Source organism: Trichechus manatus, unplaced genomic scaffold (assembly GCF_000243295.1).
Source record: "Trichechus manatus latirostris isolate Lorelei unplaced genomic scaffold, TriManLat1.0 scaffold00001, whole genome shotgun sequence".
Classification (NCBI taxonomy): Eukaryota; Metazoa; Chordata; class Mammalia; order Sirenia; family Trichechidae; genus Trichechus; species Trichechus manatus.
The window spans coordinates 6511032-6527726 of NW_004443937.1; the positions used below are offsets into that span (position 1 = coordinate 6511032).

General features: G+C 38.8%; 1 protein-coding gene and 1 pseudogene across 2 annotated transcripts in view; one reads left to right on the forward strand and one right to left on the reverse strand.

Annotated features, from left to right (window-relative positions):
* Positions 1-16695, forward strand: part of GRM7 (glutamate metabotropic receptor 7) — a 1123177-nt gene that overhangs the window by 239831 nt on the left and 866651 nt on the right. The gene's annotated exons all lie outside the window — the stretch shown is intronic.
* Positions 2059-2938, reverse strand: LOC101344335 (putative monooxygenase p33MONOX pseudogene; annotated as a pseudogene).

The window sequence follows — 16695 nt, forward strand, 5'->3', positions numbered from 1 at the left end:
GTTTTTCGTATCTTTGCTGTGGAGGGACGGCGTGGTGCTTCTGCCTAGAGCACCATTTTCCATGGCTCAGATTTCCCATATTCTTCTGAAAATATGTCATCACACTGTAGGTATTCAGTGTCACTCTAAACACATCTACAAACTTACTTTACAAAGCAGTAGAGTAAATAATTATCTTCTATCGATCATGATTATACACTTGAGGGATAAATGCAAAAAATGATGCATTCTAATGTTATGCAGTTGTGTACTTCAGTTTGGGATAAAATTTCCAGGGATGATATTATATGCAAATTGAATAAATACTGCCTCTCATCAACAAGGAAGAAAAATGATTTACTTTAGGAAAAAAAGTCTGTTACAAGACATGCTCTACTGAAAAGCAAGGCTAATGTTAAAGGCACAAGTAAATATTCTGAATAAAATAAAATTAGTTCATGAATCTTAAAAACCACAAACCCATTACTGTGGAGTCAATTCAGACTCATAGCGACCCTATAGGTCAGAGTAGAAGTGCCCCATAGGGTTTCCAAGGAGCAGCTGGTGGATTCAAGCTGCCAACCATTTGCTTAGCAGCTGAGCTGTTAACCACGGCACCCCCAGAGCTCCTAGGAGGGGTTAATATATATATAAATAAATAAATCTATATAATCCACCAGCTGCTCCTTGGTAACCCCATGGAGTAGTTCTACTCTGCCCTATAGGGTCACTATGAGTCAAAATTGACTCGACCAATGGATTTGGGGTGTGTGTGTGTATTTTAATATATATATAACACATAGATAGTTAAAGTGTGTAAATATATACATGTATTTAATAATATGTATTTTTTTATGAAAGTAGTAAGGATTTTTATTGTCAAAACAAGTAAGAGATACAAGCATAAGAGAAGACACAAATAAATTAATTGTTCTGATAATTCTAGACTCCAGGGTCTCTCTATGGAAAGCTCAGCTCCTTGTGTAGACAATATCCAAACCAAAAACAGCTGATATTTGAGACAGTTCTCAAGAGAATGACTGAACATGTACACAGAGGGAAGCAATAAAAAGGTAGTTTTCCTATTTCCTTTCCTCAGTATGTTATGTATGTGTATAAAGGTATGAGGCTCACTTTGGGGGAAAATGTTTCTTATAGAAAATGTTAATTTCCTCTGCACCCCCAGGAAGAAAAGGTTTCGAGCCCTGGGCTGCACAAGGAAATCAAACAGGGTGACAGTAGTTTCACAGGAACCTCAAGACTAGAATCTAGCTGTAGTTACCATCTTCTGTACTTAAAAAAAAAAAAAAAATTAACACCCGTATCAAACCAGCATACTGAGTCTTCTCCCTAATGAAACTTTCGACCGAATTGGAGTTACATTAATCTTAAGGTGCAAGAAAGGATTTGCAAGACTAGTGTTTGCTCTGTGTGACACAGAAGAGAGAAGCATCCCTCCAACAGCACTGGCCCAACAGTGACTATGTTAAAAACTGGCTGCCAGACAAGTGATCCATTAGGTCTAATAGGAAGGCAAGGAGAGGCCAGTGTCTGCACAGGTCTGACTCTTAATTATATCCACATCTCAAACAGATCTTAGTCCCCCAATCAACCAAGACAGAACACAGTACCAGCCCAGTGTCTGGAGGTCAGAAGGGCCACAGTTGTTTAAACTAAGAAGTGAACACCTCTACTCCATGACTTGCTGATACTCACGTTGATGGTGGTCCAGGAATCAAGAAGCCTGGGTTTTGGAGCAGCACAGATTTTATCTACCTAGGAAGCTACTATCAAAGCTCTTGTCTAGGGGAAATGATACAAAAATAGGTCATGAGGTCTCCCATACATCACTGCTGATATTATATAGTCTAAATTAAAGCAGTGCAAAATGACTTCTTCCAGACAATAAGGACAAGTTTTGCACTAATGTTTCTCAAAAGCAAATTGTGTCTCCAGCTCTAGCCTCAATGTAACAGGTTTTTGAAAAAATATGCCTTTCCTATGTCCGATCCAAGGTAAAAGGGGCACAGGGGAGAAGATCTAGGGTCTTGATCCAGAGTCCCTAGAACAGAAGGAGCTCTAGAACCCAGTGGGTGTGAGCACATTCAAGTCACGGGGTTTGAGTTTATGGATCCAGGGTGCTTGTTTCTTCCCTTCTATTACTGGGATGCCCATCTTGGGTGGCTTGAAGACTGCTGGATCCTCAGCCATACGGGTGGCCTACACACAGATCAGTTCCACTGGAGAGGGCTTCTGTGCTCCTCTGTAGACCTGGGGGCAAAACATCCCGAATCAGACTTCTAGAGGGATCTTGGATCAAAGAGGCTCCATTTATCTGATGAGTTTCTGTCCTTATTCCCATGGCCAGAATCCATGGTGCTAGAATTTGAGCTGGGAAAGGCTGTGGAAGAACCAGAAGTGAACCAGCCCCTGGATTTCTGCTTAGAGGAAGAGTAGGGGCTGCTGCTTCGGGTGGACTGGGCTGATGCAGGCTGCTTCTCTTCCTTTGTGATCTCTCCACTTGCAGCTTTAGTTTGTGGAGTGCTTCTGCGACTGAAGGTACCTGGTCCCCTCAGAGGTGAGGCTCTTGTGGGATGTATATAGCCAGGATCTCTCAGCCCTGTCTGTTGTTCAAACCACTGAATGCGTTCCTGGGTCAATTTTGTGATCAGAGAATTCATGATGACATGGGTGGCTTTAGCCTTCACCACTAGGACCTTGGCCATACTGTCAGTGGCCGACAGAGTCATGGCAGGGGAGGATACACTGACCTCTCCTTCCTCCACCTTGGCGAGGTGCTGATACTTGCGCTATAGAATCAATGGCTTCAAGGGGATGCTGCCCATGTCTGTTGGAGAGGAGTCATGGGTGTAGAGTCCTTGAGGGCATCGTCCTAGCTGAATGCCCAGGGGTACGTCCCAATGGGCAGGGACATCTTGCCTAGAGGTCCACTAGGCTCAAGAGCTGTTCCTCTGCCGCCGCCGCCACGGAACTCCCTGCAGCCAGAGCTTAGACACCGAAGAAGCTCCAAGAAACCACGTGTCCTGAGACGCTGTGGCGCAGAACGGACCCAAACCATGGCGTGGACTGCGCTGATTCGGAGGCAACGGTAACGCCTAGGATGCTGACCCAGCATGCACTGGCTGCCAGGTCGTGGACCTGTAATACGTAATTTAAATATGCAACCTCAGTGAAATAAATACTATGAATATGAGTTTTACTATTTCTTCATCTCCAAAAGTATGTATATAGTTAGATTGGTCCAAAAAATATTTTGTTTTATTTTATTAAATTTGATCTTATAAGGAAAAAGGGAGATCAGTTTAAAATTGAGTGATTTCTCTTTTGGCACAAATGGTATTTTTCTTACCACTCTCCACATTTTTTTCTGTCAGTATGTGTAGTTTACATGGCAGTGTTCCTCTTTAAAAATACATGTGCCCCTTGGGAGGACAAGGATAGAATAGGTTATCCCTAAAAGCAATGTGTTTTCATTCTAACATTCAGTTGAGAGAAACTGAGCAATGAATATGTTAGTTTTTTCTGGGCAAAGTAGAAGAGAGACTCATGATGTTTTTGGAGAAACATAAGAAACTGGAACTTAGTATTAGCTTGGCCACTATTCTGTGTAGTTAGAGTCAGTCACTGTTGCTTTTAAACTCTTCTTCAAACGTTAAATGAGAATGAAAATCCCTGTTCTAATTACCTCAGTAATTGGGACAATCAAATAAATACATAAATCATTGAAGCTTCAGATTCTACAAAACTCTATCAGACCAATCCTATCCAAGCACTTGCTTCAACATTCTTAATATATAATTGGGTTGACTTTTTTTTTCATTGTTTCCAAAGATTGGGAAATCTACCTCTCAAGCATCCTATTTATTAGAACTGTATGTTGAGCCAATACAGCTTTCTTTTCAACTTAACCAGTATCTGTCTTACTTATCTAGTGCTGCTATAGAGGAAATATCACAGGTGGGTAGCTTTAACAAACAGAAATTTATTTTCTCACAGTTAGAAGGCTAGAAGTCCGAATTCAGGGCTCTGGCGCTAGGGGAAGGCTTTCTGTCCCTGTCAGCTCTGGGGGAAGGTCCTTGTCTCTTCAGCTTCTATTCCTTAGCTTCTTGGTGAACTTTGTGTGGCATGGTATCTGTCTTCCCCCATCTGTACTCTCTCTTGCTTGTTTAATCTCTTTTATATCTCAAGAGGAGCCCTGATGACACAGTGGTGAAGCGCTCGGCTGCTAACCAAAAAGTCAGCAGTTTGAACTCACCAACCCACCAGCCACTCCTTGGGAGAAAGTTGTGGCAGTTTGCTTCTGTAAAGTTTTACAGCCTTGGGAATGCTATGGAGCAGTTCTACTTTGTCCTATAGGGTTGCTATGAGAAGTTATCGAAATTGACAAGACACACCATACACTAATACTGTTTCATTAACATAACAAAGAAAATCCATTCCCAAATGGGATTATAACCACAGGTATAGGAATTAGGATTTACAACACATATTTTGGGGGAACACAGTTCAATCTGTAATGTCCTAACCTTTGCCCCCCAAAATTCATGCCATTCCCAAATGCAAAACACCCCATCACAACATCCCAAAAGTCTTAAATCAACTCCAAGTCCAGAGTCTCCTGCTCTGAGTCATCTAAGTCAAATAAGAGTGAGACTTTACAGGTATTCAGTCCTGGAGCAAAATTCCTCATCATCTGTGAACCTGTGAGATCTAGACTACAAGTAAATGGTTCTTGTAATTATGTTACTTAAAGTTTTTGGATATAACTAATATTAATGTCTGATGTGTATCAAGCTCCTTGCTAAGTGATTGTATGTCTTCTATGCTGGTATACGCTCAAAATTTTCATCCAAAATGAAAAGTTACTTATAGCTATTATGACCTTTTTTCAGTTGATGGCTAGAACAAAGACAAGTTTATTTACAGCAGAGAGAAGAAAGTTTTCAAGACCTGGGAACCTGAGAGAGACAGCTGGGGGAATAGAAAGACAGAGGCTTTTAAATATCTTTATTCCCTGATAAGTTAGTCCACAGATCCAATATTTTTAAACGTTATTATGAATCAATGGACTGAATTCTAAAGACCTGAGTTAAGAGATGAAAGAGAGGAAGTAAGTGAAGGAGTGATCCAACAGCTGAAAACTCTCTAGGGCAGATGTTCTACAGATGAAGTACAGGGACTCTGTAGTATTAGGGTTTATAAAATTTCTTTACCCATAAAATATAAATGATAATATCTCGCCTACTTATGAGGATGTAGAGAAACTAGAGATCTCATACACTACTCATAGGAGTATACAGCAAATAATCCAAGAAGCTGGACTATATAAAGAAGCATTGAAGGGGAGACTCAATGTGCAGATGACACAACCTTGCTTGGTGGGTGGAAGTGAAGACTGCTTGGAGCACTTACAGATGAAGATCACAGATGGCAGCCTTCAGTATGGATTACTCCTTAACATAAAGAAAACAAAAATCCTCACAACTGGACCAAGAAACACATTATGACAAACGGAGAAAGTACTGAAGTCGTGAAGGATTTCATTTTACTTGAATCCACAGTCAATGCCCATAGAAGCAGCAGTCAAGAGATCAAATAATGTATTGCATAGGGCAAATCTGCTGCAAAAGGATCTCTTTAAAATGTTAATAAGCAAAGATGTCACCTTGAGGACTAACATGCACCTGACCCAAGCCATGGTGTTTTCAATTGCTCCATATGCGTGAGAAAGCTGAAAAATGAATAAGGAAGACCGGAGAAGAATTGTCGCCTTTGAATTATGGTGTTGGTTAAGAATACTGAATATACCAGGGCTGCCAGAAGAATGAACAAATCTGTCTTCAAAGAAGTACAACCAGAATGCTACTTAGAAGCCAGCATGGAGAGACTTTGTCTCAAGTACTTTGGACATGTTATCAGGAGGGACCAATTCCTGGAGAAGGACATCATGCTTGGTAAAATAGAGGGTTAACAAAAAAGAGGAAGACTGTCAACAAGATGGACTGACAGTGGCTGCAACAATGGGCTCAAACATAGCAACAGTTTTGAGGATGGCACAGGACTGGGCAGTGTTTCGTTCTCTTGTACACAGGATAGCTATGAGTTGGAACCAATTCAACAGCACCTAACAACAACAATTTATTTCAAAGTTTGTGAGAGTTAAGTGATATATAAATATATGATCACTTTATTAGAACTGAAATGAAAACACTGTGGCTACTTGTATAATATTTTTTTAAAAAATAATTATAAGAGAGAAAACATGGTTTAGTGAGCAAAGCAATGAAATAAACGATAAGTTTTACAACTAGACAGGCCTAGGGTTTCTATTGCTTAATAACTGTGTCATAGCTATGTTCTACCACCTGTCTGTCAGTTCGTTGTACTGTGATGGCTTGTGTGTTTCTGGGATACTGATTCTGAGCTATGCTATGGATGTTTCAAATACTAGCAGGATCACCCATGGTGGACAGGTTTCAGGGGAGCTTCCAGGATAAGACAGACTAGGAAGAAAGGCCTGCTGATCTACTTCTAAAAATTAGCCAGTGAAAACCTTATGGATCACAACAGAACACGTCTGACTTGCTTACTTTGGACGTGTCATCAGGAGGGATCCATTGCTGGAGGAGGACATCATGTTTGGTGAAGTAGAGGGCCAACGAGGACAAGAAAGACCCTTGGTGATATGGATTGACACAATGGCCTCAATGATGGACTCAAACATGCTGGCAATTATGTGGATGACACTGGGCCGGGCAACATTTCGTTTTGTTGTACATAAGGTTGCCATGAGTCAGAGTCGACTAGATGACAGCTCTCTGAATATAGCTGTTTATAACTACTCTGAACCTCACTTTTTTTGTCTATACAATGAGAATGACAATCCTTAGTTAACAGGCATACTGAGGGCATTAATGTAGGTATTTAGTAGTGAACCTGATGGTTGTTCCATAGACTTTAACTGTTATTGCTAATATTGACTCTGATCTCCCAGGGCTCAGCACCCTTTCTCCACTTCTGGGACACAGACTGGGCCATCCACAGAGTGGAGACTCAAGCTAGAAGGAAAAATCAGGCTCTCCTTTCTTCATGGTTGTCAAAATCAGAGAAGTGCGTGAAACTGATTGCCTAGAGGGACTTTGACTCAAATATGCCTTGAAGATGAACCTGAGAGAATCCAGTAGGAGCCTAAAATAGGTAATGAAGTCAAGAATTTAAGATATAAATGGCACATTGACTCTAAATGTGTGATTACCTAGAATACGTATCTGTTTTTTTTTCTTTTAAAATGGCTGTATTTGTTGCAGCAACAATGACAGGGACAAATATCACTGAATTGTGTGACTTTGGAAAACTCTTGGTTACAATTTTCTCTATTTAAAAAATGCATGTGGGTTATTGAATAAATGCTTCATTTCATTCTTTCCACCTCTAAAAGTCAGAGGGAGCCACATTGGGGACCCACAAGTTTGCTGATTTCTCATTCATAGAAGCACCAGTGATAACCAGTAGGAACAGCAAGAGCAGTCGGTTCATGTGACAACACCCTGCACTGGTGATCCAAAGACTGAAGGTTTGGAAATGACTTCTTAGAGCAACACCTAGTGCATGGAACAGGAGTTTGTAAAAATAATTTAGTTATGACTTCTCTAAATGGCCCAAACATATTAACTTTGGCAAAGGTGACATCCTGAGAGTGTGTATTTCAGCATATACATACAGTTATTCTTTTAAAAGCAACAACCTCTTCATCTTCCAAATCGTTATTGTTCTAGCTCAGATTAGAAAAAGCCAGATTTCCCCAACCAAAAGCAAATGTCAATTACAAAAAATTCTGTGGGTAATTTATGTTACCTTTGATTTAACCTTCTGGTTTTCTAATGGTTTTGGTAAAAATTGCATCCTTTGGGAAATTCCTATTTCATTTCTTAGGGTTACCGGTATTTTGTTTCAAACAGTAGTCACCCAGGGCTTTGCAGAATTCAGTAATAATACCACGGATAGCATAAAATCTATAAGGGAGAAAATAGGATAAAGAAATATTATAAATAAAACATCAAGTCATAAAATCAATGGGCAAGTTTTAAAAGTGTAGACTTACAATATTAAGCAATCTTCTTGCATCAGCTGTGTTTTCCATACAATACAGTGTTTTGTATATCCAGTTCCTTTTAAGGCTGTTAGTGTTCGTTCATAGTTCTTCAAGTATACTGTGAAGAGATATTCATTCTTGCTTAATAGTATTGATTCAGCCAAAATGCTGACTATAAGCTGTGGGAGAATCAGAAGGATGTTATATATTATCTCTGCTCTTCAAGGAGAGATTTGAGGGAATTTATACAGAGAAAAATTAAAACTGAAGACAGTAAGTGACTGAACGCCATGATAGTGGATATAAGCACTGAAGGGCCCAGACGTTGAGGAAAGAGAGGGTCAATGCGCATTGACTTAGAAGTTTTGTTCAAGAGTTTGGAGCCTAAGCTACGTTTTTTTAAGACCTTGAGTTTGAGTTGTGACAAAGCCAAAGGTATCAATAAAGCAAGAGAAGTTGTGAAATGACTGCATTCCACGGGATGTAGAGAAATAGGTTTGAGTAGAGTAATGATGGAAGTCAAACATAAACACTTAAAACTCTTTCATGGACCATGGGATATATATGCTTGTGTTACATTTTTCCACCCCTGCAATGTTTATTTAATATTCCATGCATATTTTTGGAAAGTTGAATAAGATATTTTATGGCTCAAGTGTAACCAGGAAGCATGCTGTGCCATCGGATGAATACGTCCCACGTGTGTTATGTGCTTCATGGAACATGGGACTGATATGTGCTGCTTGCAGTTGGCACCCCAATTTTTCAAATAATAAAAAACTACCAAGAAACAGTGATTCAGCTCCCATTCCATTAGTGAAAAAACATGACATCACCAAAAAATTCCAAAAAAAATGAAAATAATTCACCCACGAAAGGGTAAAATTGATATTGAATTAAAAAGAGTTAGATTATAAAGAGTACAGATTTTTGCTTTTCTAAAATAGGTTGGCAGGGGATAAATGGAACTTGAGAATGGTAATGGTATAATAAGAGGAGCCCTGGTGGCACAGTTGCTAAGCGCTCACTGCTAACCAAAAGGTTCACAGTTCGAACCCACCAGCTGCTCTACAGGAGAAAGATGTGACAGTCTGCTTCCGTAAAGATTACAGCCTTGGACACTCTATGGGGCAGTTCTACTCTGTCCTATAGGATTGCTATGAGTTGGAATTTACTGGATGGCAACAGAGGGAATGGTATAATGAGAATTTAGGGAATTATTTATTTATATATTTATTTTAGTGGGAATGGACATCCACTGAGAAAATTGATATTTTAGAAAGATTAGCCAGGAGAAATTAAATCGTAAACTGAGGAAAGATCAGTCTGAAAGTATTGACCTGTTTGGAGGCTATATAGAGTGTAGTCTTGGGTTAAATGAAGTGGCATTGAGAATGGGACAGAAGGGGTAATACATGAAATAAGAATTTCCAGAACTTGGTGCTCATTTGAAATGCAAGAGTATTCCCTATGATGATACTAATAGAGGCTTCCAAACCTCTCCCACACACAACCTTGAGGACTTTGACCAGCTGCCACCCAGGTCTAATAACTGTCTAAGTCATTGATGCTACCTAAATTATTCTCATAAAGTTAATCGACAATTAAAAGTTCTGATTTGTACGGATACAGAGAGTTGATACTAGTCCAGGCCAAAGATAAAGAAACAGTTTCCATTAGCCTGAATGCACAGAACTCTTCTTTACTGCCATTTATTATCTTTAAGGAACTCAGGTTGGAAACTACTGATAGGAAAAAAAAGTAGAGAGAAGCAACTTTAAAATTTAGAAAGTGGTCCTATATCATACGTGGACTGCTACCTCGAGGCCATCAATGGGTCTTTGAAGTGCTTAAGAAAATAAATTTAGTAAACAACTGCTTTAGAAAAATCACATGGAGGATAAGAAATATATGAAAGTAGTGAAGACACACTGAGATGAACATTAAAAATTTGACCCTAAATGATTAATGTATTAAATCTATCTACAATAATTCATTTGTCCCAAGATACTGACATTGAATGTTTCCTATTATGGAATCTGCCTTATGCACAGACTGATTAATGTAAAGTCTTTAGTTCTGCAGAAGGGGAGAGAAATTTTGAAGTTTAAAAGATGTCAGATGCGTTTATCTGTGGGTCTAGCAGTGACCTACCAAATGGCTTATAATACAGCAGTGAATGTATTTGTTAAACATTGATAACCAAAGGCCTTCTCTTGGAACTGAACATCCTCTAGGTATCTCCAGTGACATAAAGAGATATAACAACTAGTAGCAGAAACCACAAAACATCCGTTCTACCATTTGATATAGATATTTATTATTTTCATCAAACTTAACACATAAAATACCTTGTAAATGGCCGCAAAGTACATTAGGAAGTGCCTCCTGGTGCATTTACACTAGTCCATTTTGAACATTTCTCTTTGCTACAGGCATCAAGAAGTGACCTTTTTGGCAGTGTCTGCTCCCTTTTGGATTTGCACTCCCCTCCAGAGTCCCATTATCTCATTAAATCACGTATGTGCAGGAAGGGAAATGCTATAATGAGTAGCAAAAGCCCACAATGTACTCTTCATGTGTTCCACCTTTTCAACAAACACATTTGGTGGAACCCGTATAAATAACTTAATTAAAGGTAGGCATTTAATGTCAGGAATGAGTGTTTTTGACAGCATGGTGCAGAACTGAACTGAGTTAAAAAGAGTAATTTCAGAGGTCCTGAATGATAGAGGAGCTACTAGATGCATAGTGTAGGAAAGCTCTTTCCTGACTGATGCTGCAGCTCTGCTACTTAGAACCTCAATTTTATGATTTGTAAAATGGAAGAATGTATTGTATAAAATAAAGTTTGAGTCTAAACATAAGGGAATCGATGATGCATCAGATGACACTCTAGTTACAAGCCCCTGAATCAACCTGTGCCATGCTTAATTAACCACCCTCAGCATGTTGTTCTTGTTAGTTATTTTTATTTTCCCTTGAGTCAGCTCTGACTCATGGCGACCTTACGTATAACAGAATAAAACGTTGCCCAGTCCTATGCCATCTTCATGATCATTGGCATGTTTAAGTCCGCTGTTGTGGCGATTGTGTCACTCTGTCTCGCTGAGGGTTTCCTTCATTTTCTCTCACCCTCTGCTTTGCCAAGGATGATATCCTTTTTTAGGGATTGGCCTTTCCTGATGACATGTCCAAAGTAAGTGAGCCGAAGTTTTGCCATCCTGCTTCTAAGGAGCATTATGATTCCATTTTTTTAAAGACTGATGTATTCGTCCTTCTGGTAGGCGATGGTACATTCAACATTCTTTACCAACACCATAATTCGAACACAATAATTTGTTTAACTTTCTTAATAGATATTTTTCCATATTTGATCTTAAATTTGATGCATTTGTTGTTCTACCCAAAGTGTTAAGAGCAGAGGTCGTAGTTAAAACTCCTTGGTTTTATCCTAGTTTTGTGGTGTTGGACAATTGACTTAATCGTTTTGTAGCTCAGTCTGCTTTTCTTTAAAATGGTTTGTTGGAAGGCTTAAATAAGATAATATTAAATGGTTGAATACTGACACTTTAGCAAGCATTTAAATTTTAGGTCTTATTCTTTATGCTGACATTTTTCATTACAATGACCTTCCTTGAATATAGTTCTCCAGTATGTTCCTAAGTCACTTGGGATCCTGAAAAGCTTTGAGGGCTCTGATAAGCACTGTGTTCATGTCAGAAGAACTGTTAACATATGGGAGCAAGGTGAGAATCGCATTTACAAAATCCCAGCTGGAAGATTTGAGGATTGGCCAAGAAAGTAGGACGTCTCCCATCATCCCAACATTAGGCTTCAAAAAGCTTCCTGAGTCATTTAATTCTGATTTAAGAGGGATGTATAGAACATTGCCCATCACTCTCCTCCACTTGGAGACTTCAAACAATTAAAATATTTTTAATTTTCAAGTGAGGCAACTAAGACCCAGTTTCGGTAACTGGCTTTACAAAGGCATACAGAGAGACAGTGACAGAGAAGGTAAATTTTACTAGCTTGATAGCATGGATGTGTGTGTGTTTCAGGGGAAAGGAGGAAATTCTTAGAGTATTTCCTAAAAGTAGTTGCATTTACTCTTTTACATTTACGATGTTATGGCCAGATAGTGAGTTTTACTTTCAACTTCAAGTAACCCCTGTTGAGTGCCTACTTTGTACCAGAAGCTGTTGTAGATATTGTGACATACGTTGTCCTATCTAAGCAAATGTGTTTAGACACTAATATCCAGAGAAAGGAGTCTTAGCCTAAATGTGGAGTTAACAAACTATTTTTATAGTATGAAATTATACATATAGTTTTTCTTACAAGATACAGATACTGATGAGACAGCTTAGCCCATCCATATTTACATCTTGCTACTGAATTCTTTAGCTATATTCTTTCACTCATTTATTCATTCAACTGCTTATTGAGTGTCCACTGGGCACTATTCTAGGTGCTAGGGATATAGCAGTAAACATTGTAAACAAATTATTTGCCCTCCAATAGATTACATTCTAGTGAGAGAGACAGCTAATAAGAAAATATCTAACGAATTTAAAGTCAGGTAGTAGGGGTGGCTCTGTAGCTAAGTCATACAGGTTTAAAAAAATCACAATTCCTTAAAACAGAGAATGAGCGTGCAGATTATCTTGGTCAATTCTCTACATCCAGTCTACATAATTGGAGGCAGCAGTAATTCAGTGATAGAATTCTTGCTTTTCATACAGGAGGCCTGAGTTTGATTAGTGGACAGTGTACTTCATGGACAGCCGTCACCTGTCTGGGAGGCTTGCATTGCTATGATCTGAAGAGGTTGCAGCAGAGCTCCCAGACTAAGGCAGAGAGGAAGAAAAGGCTTGGTGATCTACTTCTGAAAATCAGCCAGTGAAAAACCTTTGGATCACAATATTCTAATCCCATTGTGATTGGGGTTGCCAGAGTAGGGGGCTGACTGGATGGGAGCTAACAACAACCAACCTATATAATTGACCATAAAAACTTTTTCAGCCATACCAGGATTATGTCAGATTGTAACATAAGAAATGGCACTTGCCTCTAGAAGGATGACCACAGAACAAGTAGCAATTTAGGGAATCTTCCAGGCAATTCTTCTTAGTTTATAGATAGAAAACTGGAAGTGACTTGATCAAGACCAGAAAGGTAGTTAATTGCAAAACTATGTTTAAGACAAACCTCCTAACTCCCAGCAGTAATACTCTTTTCCCTGCTTCAGATGGACTCCCGTTTGGACTATGCTTTTGCCTAAAGTTCAATTATCACATGGAAATAGTTTAAATAGCATTTGTAGACAATGTAATTAAGAACATGGGCTACAGTGTTTATATTTTGTCTCTGCTACATCTTAACTATGCAAATTGGGGTAAAATAATTAAACTTGCTGAGCCTCCATTTCCTAATTTGTAAAATGGGGGATAATAAAATGCATTAGACATATTACAGTGTTTGGTAATTAAATGAGTTAATGCATATAAATCACTTAGCACAGATTACAAGTACAGAGTAAATGGTAAGATATTATTAGATCTTTATTTAATCAAAGACTCTTCATTAATAGACATTACAGTATTTATCACATAGGAAATTTTCATTAATGCTTTATGAAGGAGAAAGAAAAGAGGTACCTCCACTGGGGACCAAGAGACCTTTGTTTTTTTAATCTGGGAATTCTGGTTCATACCTGTTGCTTTAATTTATTGTCCAGCTCCAATCCAGTATGTTCTTGGGTTGGTACAGCACAACTTCTTGTCTCTAGTACTGAATCACAGTATTGCCTAACCTACTAAATGTAAGGAAGAGATTTGCTGAAAATAAAAGGAGTTGTCACCTTCAACATACTTCAGGAAATTAACTAATCTTTCCTAAACCTTTCAAAAGAAGGTAAATAACCTTTATTACCTGGCACATGGAGAAATGGAGGCAATGAGTCCCCAGATTCTACTCTTGCGCTCAATTACTAAGTGACTTGACTTCATCTGGAAACTCGTTAATTTGACTCTTCCTACTTTCTTTCTCAAAGCATTCCTTTTTGAAATGGATCAGCAAGAAATTCATCCCCAAATTCATGTCTTTCACTGAGGAAGGGTCAAGTTTAATGTCTGTCATTTTGTTTTTTCTCTCATTGCTTTGCATATCTCTGGTTCTGTAGGTGCTTGTTGATATCGAGTGCACACATTGTGGGGCTTCTGGGACTTTAGGAGATGCAAGACAATATTTTTTTCCACTAATTGCTTGAAAAATAAGCCAGTGCTTTCTATTTGATCTGGAACTGGCATTTTTCATATTTCATAATTATTGTTTCACTGGGTAGAATATTCTTTGTTATCTACATGGAGTACAGAGATGAGATAAAAGTGCAAAATGTCATAGAGGACGGGCCAGGATTTTTGTCCTCTAAAGAAATAATCTCTTTTGTGTACCCTTAGTCATATTTCTTCTTGACTACTGGCTAAATTTCTTTACCAATTCCTCTTCATATCCTCTAAGATGTTCAATTTCTCAAGGAAAAGAACCAGATTTGTTCAAAATTCTAATTACAAATGAAAGAAACCTTATTCCAAAAAGAGTACATAGTATATGATTCCACTGATATGAAGCTCTAGAGTAGACAAAACTAACGTATGCCAGAATAAATCAGAATAACGGTTGCCTCTGAGCGTTTGGGGAGAGGATTGTAATGTTGAGATGACTGTAATGTTGTCATTCTTCAGTCACATACTATCATGGATTGAATTGTGTCCCCCAAAAATATGTGTATCAGTTGGCTAGGCCATGATTCCCAGTATTGTGTGATTGTCCACCATTTTGTCATCCAATGTGATTTTGCTATATGTTGTAAATCCAGCGTCTATGACGTTAATGAGGGGAGGTGGGCAGCAGTTATGTTAATGAGGCAGGACTCAATCTACAAGATTGGACTGTGTCTTGAGCCAGTTTCTTTTGAGATATAAAAGAGAGAAGTGAGCAGAGAGACAGGGGTACCTCATACCACCAAGAATGCAGCACGGGGAGCAGAGTGCGTCATTTGGACCCGTGGTTCCTAGGTAGAGAAGCGCCTAGTCCAGGAGAGGATCGATGAGAAGGACCGTCCTCCAGAGCCGACAGAGAAAGAAAGCCTTCCTCTGGAGCTGGTGCCCTGAATTTGGACTTGCAGCCTACTTTACTGTGAGGAAATAAATTTCTCTTTGTTAAAGCCATCCACATGTGGTATTTCTCTTATAGCAGCACTAGTTGACTAAGACAGCTGGTATGCATTTGTCAAAGCTCAGTGACTGTCACTGAAGATTTTTATTTTCCATTATTTATGAATATTACATAAAATTATAAAATACTGAGCTCTAGCTAACAAGATGGATTGACACAGCGGCTAAAACAATGGGCTCAAGCATAGCAACAATTGTGCGGATGGTGCAGGACCGGACAGTGTTTCATTCTGTTGTGCATGAGGTCACTATGAGTCGGAACCAACTTGCCAGCACCTAACAACAGCAACAACAAAGCTAATTATATGCATTTTGAAATATTTAGGGGGAAGTAGCCCTGGTGGTACAATGTCTGTGTGTGCGTGTGTATATGCACACACACTTTATATATACCTACTATGTATACTTTATATACATGTATAAAATGTGTGAGCATACACACACACACACACACACTATTGGTTCTATTGCTAAAAACTGAGAACCTTGTCTTTTATGATTCTATTTCAAGTATCTTCTCTCTGAACTTCTTCATCATATCTACAAATATATTCTATCCTAAATGCACTTCAAGCCAGCTGCCTCCTTAAGGTATCCTCTCTCAAAATTATCATGTATTTGGAGAAAGAAGGCAAAATGAGTAAACATTAATGGTGGAGTTGTGGGGTACCAGCCTCTCACACTGCTTTCCATCTGAGTAGTAACTGATTGATAGTAAACAGAAAAGACCTAAAGATGGATCAAACGAGGGTACAATCTGAATATGGGACTCAGTTGTGTTTTTTCACACTTTCCCCTTGCATTGAAGCCAACCATGGATAAGGCCAAAGCCAACTTAATCATTTGCCCAGTGACAGATAAAAAAAGATATAGAATGGTAGGCCTCACCCAAATGGGGGAATCCTGTCCCCCTCACAACTTAGACTGATGATCAAGGTGAACATTATGCTTGTGTATAGACATGTCTGAGAGAACACACGACAACTAGAAAATGGCTGATGCTGTGTTTTTGTTTTTTTTTTATTGTACTTCAGGTGAAGGCTTACAGAATAAATAGTTTCTCATGAAACAGTAGTACACATATTGTTTTATGACATCGGTTAACAAGCCCACAACATGTCAACCCTCTAACTTCTCAACCTTTTTTTTTGGTGAAAATACACATAGCCAAAGATACACCATTTCAGAAATTTCTGCATGCATAGTTCTGTGACATTGACTACGCTCTTCCGATTGTGCTGCTATTCTCATTTAAGATGAAGGCTTACAGAACAAAATAGTTTCTCATTTAACAGTTACTACACATGTTGCCCTATGACAATGGTTAATAATCTCACAACACATCAACAATATCCTTACTCA